The following is a 4,818-nucleotide window of genomic DNA, read 5'->3' as shown; positions in this document are numbered from 1 at the left end:
TGTTCAAGGGTGAGATTTTTGTTCCAAAGGGTTTTAGATCACAAGGTGCCCAAACCTGTGCAAAATGTGATGGGATGAGCTTCACTTCAAAGAGCTGTGAGAGTGGCTCTTGTGCTAAAACCCTATGTTGGAAGAGAGCAGGGGTTTTTTGGAAATACTACTTATATATGTCTACATATGTCTGTAGTTATGTATATGCACAGAACTACACATATGTATTTTAGTAATTCCTCAAAAATGTGTTTTTTTTCTCTTTTGAACAGCCATAGGAGTTGCATAAGGGTTATGAGTTTGGGTATTTTGAAGGCTCTGCTCTCATCAAATTGGTAACATACCCCTACTAAAAGGAGGGATATATCCCAGAGGAGGGCTGTGCATCCATTTTCTCTCATGGCAGTGTTTGTTTTTTTCATTACATTCTTTGGTTGCATTTAATCAGCAATGAAGCTTTCCTGCCGTCCAGGGGGAGGCTGGCCCCATGGTGAGGGCTGGCAGCCTTGGGGAGGAAGGGAGTTATTGGAAGTAGGGGCTCCAAGGGAGGCTCAAGGAGACCTTTTGGGAGGGAACAGAAGGAATTAGTGGACACAAAGGACAATTGGCTGTAATGGTTCTTTCAGATGGTTATGTTTTATTGTGTAAATGTATGTTTATAGGCTTTTTTAAAATGCAGATTAAACACCCAGCACTGTATTTAGACACTGGAAAGAAAACATGTCATTGACTCAACGAATCCCTGCCCTTTCTTTTAAGCTGCTATGTTCCCACGTGCTAAAACGTGTTTGGGTGATGTTAAACGTGTGTATTGCATAGCCAAAGTCAGGGATGCTGCTGGCAAAGCCAAGGCATCGAAGAAACACTCTGAAACAGTTTTTCTGAATTGTCTTTGAGGATACAGATGCGAAAATTGCCCATATTATTGTACTCATGGCTGGAAGATGGAGTCCAATGCAATCTGTTAGAGCTGAAAGCCTTACACAGTTCAACTGTATGGTAGATTCGGTGAGGGAAATTATACATTTCTGTTTTTTCATTATAGCTCCAACAGGTTGGCTTGAATCATCTCTCATGAGGGTGCAAATTAGGAGTGGCTCCATGGAAGTGATGGGACAGGCATTTCACCCAGGTGTCAGTGGGAGAAGCAGGCTGCTGTTGGCCAAATACTCTCCGTAAGAGCAGAAATTAGCCGAGACCTGATGGAGTTAACACAGGTTTTATAGTGAGGAAATACTTTTTCTTTGGCACAGTGCTCTTAACCTTAATCATGAAGATGATTTTCACTCTCTTTTTGTGGCAGGTTGGAGAACCGTGTCCAAATATTCCTCTTAAGACCTCCAGTCTGGGTGAACCAGCAATGCTGTGGCTTCTCCACCCCACTCCATGTCTTGTCACAGCACAAGGCATATTCTTGTCTTCACAACAGGAGATCTGATGACAGTGCTGACTTGGAACAGCACTGAAAAACTTTTTAATAGCACTTAGTCAATTTTGGGTGTGTATATAAAAGAAAATTTGGTTTTCTTCTATGAATGTTTTTCATGACCCGCTTTATTCTAAGTGACAGTGTCTCGTTAAAAACAACACTTCAAAACCGTATTGAATTTTAAAATGAATGCTTTTCATTTTTTATTGCTTGACAAGAAGTAGGAATTTTTCCAGGAAAACACTGATGTAAACAGAAAAAAAAAAAGATACAGTTTTCTTAGGAACTGAATTGCTGTTTTCTGTTTCACTCTACCTCGTATCTATGCCTGCAGACAGTGATCATCAGAGAGACATCTTAAAACCGTGCCGTAGATTGGACAGATTGTGTGTAAGAAACATACTGCTAAGCACAGTGAACACATATTAAGATATTAGGGAAAATGGCAATCAAAACCTGAAAGACTGAAGTGCTTCAAAAGCTAAAATGCAAAATGCTCATTAAAATTCTGACCAGAAACCTGGCAAATCAGGCCCTCTAACTGGTCAACGCTGTGAGCTGGTGGCTGTGACTGTATCATGCTCATGTCTTGAATCTAGGTTGGAAACTACAGCAGATACAAAGAACACAATAACATGATCTGATAGTAGCTGTACAACTATTTTTGGTATCTTCTAATGAGAAAAAAGTTGCTGGATAAGAGATAATCCAGCCATAAGAATCCTCTCTGCCCCTCATAGATGGTGCAGCACACGGTTGGTTTGGCCTACAGCAAGTTTGATGTTGACAGAAATGTTTGTTGAAACATGCTGTACTAAAACTACAAAGTAAATCTTTCAAATAATGTTGAAACATAGAAAATGTTAATCTTCATTATCCAAGGAGCCTGACTTGTTCATGTGGCATGGTTTCTTCTATCACGTTTTTAATAGATTTAGACATGTTAAAGCTGTAGAAGCTTACACAAAGGAAGAAATCTCTTTACTGGCACTGTGAATGTTCACCCAGTAAACCAGTATATTTGGCATTTATTTAATCAGCCTTTGGGCAACACTGCTTGGAATTGCACTGAATTTCCTAAAGGATAAATGCTCATTGCACTACTGACTTTTTATTGCTGAGGTCCCCATATTTACTGAGATAAACATGCTATCTCCCTGTAGGACATAGTTGAGCTATTTTGGACGTTTTTAAAGGACGATGCTTCAGATGCTCTATGTGATTTCAATTTCTTCTGCTATTTTTCAAAGAAAAGGAGGTCTTTGTTTTTCCTACTGAACCGAGTGCAAACAGAGCGATACTTTGATTTCTTAAACCTACCTCCGAAAGCATTGTAGCACCAGTTAAATGTGTAAGGTAGCCCTTGGGGATGAATACAGCACTTATCTCTACCCAGTAAAGCATATCCTGGTCAGAGGCAGCCACTGCGAAATGACTGACACAGAGAAGCTTTTGATGTGTCGGCTGAAGGTAGTGGTGGTAGGCTTATTGTTTTGCTATCTGTGCAGCACTCTCCTCCACAGTATGGGGTAATGTCCAGAGGAGTCGCCGCGTCCACACCAAGCCCCTTGCTATGGCAGCAGCCACTTCAAACATAGTTTCATGAATAGGAGCTCATTTGACCCTTGACCACAACCAGCCTCTAAATTGGCAGACAGAGAATCGGAGTAATTTGTATCATTTCAATTAGTTACTAGCTGCATAACAGGGAGGTCATGACTTTTTTGGGATGATTATTGCCCATGGCAACCAAACTTCAATGTACCATCAGTTTCCAAATACTTTCACTTAATAAATGTAAGTTCATAAACAAGGCCCAATTGTTGAGGAGACAACAAAGCTGATTATCTGCTCTGCTACCAAGTGAGCGGAAGATGACATAACTTTGTCGGCAAAATCCTTTTATTAACAACAAAAAAAAAGTCGCTGATAAATGGCTTTAATAATGTTGGCTGAATGAGCGGTATTGATCTTTGACTATGTAAAATGGCATAGGAAAGGCAAGTTTATATAAGAGCACTGTTGTTGTACTACTGAGAGCAGGCCGGTTTTGTTTCACAGTTTGTTCTATGCACCAAAATTCTGAAATTCTAAAATCAATGTTGCCATTGTTGGGCCAAAACAGCACACCCTTACCACAGACAATGCAAAGAATTTCAAAATATAGATAGCTCCCTGATACATACAGATCGGATTGTAAGAAACATTGAGTTGTTTTTCCTTCCCGAAGAAAGGGCAGCTTGTTCCAGGGTGCAGACAATGGTGTGTCTACATGCCTGTGAAACTTCATGAACCCAGTGCAATAATTCAAGCCTTTGATTTGAAAAATGTTTTGTATGTCTTCCTCCACATCTGCAAATACCTCCACTTTCCCTTGATGCCGGCCAAGAGTTGTTAGCAGGCGAATGTTTTCCACTTGAGGAAGGAAAAAAAAGTTAGGCACGTACATAAGTTTTGCTATTTGGCTTTTGTTTTTTGAATTAAAATAAAGGTTTCCTTCTTCCATGTCACAATCTATTAGCCACCAGGATACCTGGTATCACAGTTCTTTCCCCTTCACCCCGGCATTTGTAGCAGATTTGACGGTGTGTGGAAACCAACACAGGCACTGCGCTGTGACTGCGTCACCTGCAATCAGCCGGAGATGCTGCTAAGATTAATCATGACAGTAGGCAATATTTCCAACATTATTAGAAGAGAAACCTAATATTTTGGGACATCAGGGATCTCTGAGCTGTTGTCCATCAAACTGAGAACCTTCATTTTCTACTCCTTGGATGGGTAACCTTAAGTTTTAACCATTTCATGGGCAGGCGACACACGGAGGCACACTCGGAGTGCTGTGCCAGATGCATGAAGGTAATCCTGGGTGCTCTTTGTAGCTGCTCTCAGATAGTGGCACAAATAGGGACAATGCAGCCAGATCAAATCTCTCTCTCCTCCTTAGGTTGTGGAGAGCTCGCGTTCATTGCCCCATCTCCTCATTATTCCGTTAATTTTTTAATAAATAATTTGCTAGACTTAAAGCCCAATACTGCTGCTAAGCTAACATCTGTCTGTTCCACAGCAGAGACTGCGACAGGGAATTCATTCACCTCGCTGATCATCTCTCAAGCACGATTGTGATGAATCATATTTAAGGATGTTTAAATTTTCAGGCCTTACATCAAATAGTGAAACTCAGTAAAAGATGTTTAATGAGAGTCCAGTAGGACTGTTTGGACTGCCCATTTCTGAAGGATAGAGGGAGTGCAGCTTTTGTCTGAAGTGGAGGCAGTGCAATATCCACATTAATGGGCTGGGAATTTTCACTGCAGTCTTACTTTTTTCTTGCAGCTGTTGGTTGTAGGTCAGTGACATAAATTTTATTTAAGGCTTCATCCTGCAAAACTTTATTA

The sequence above is a fragment of the Centrocercus urophasianus genome, unplaced genomic scaffold, assembly GCF_019232065.1.
Source record: "Centrocercus urophasianus isolate 14NV4802_14NV808 unplaced genomic scaffold, USGS_Curo_1.0 seq_18, whole genome shotgun sequence".
In the NCBI taxonomy this organism is placed as follows: domain Eukaryota; kingdom Metazoa; phylum Chordata; class Aves; order Galliformes; family Phasianidae; genus Centrocercus; species Centrocercus urophasianus.
This window is presented reverse-complemented; position numbering follows the sequence as displayed.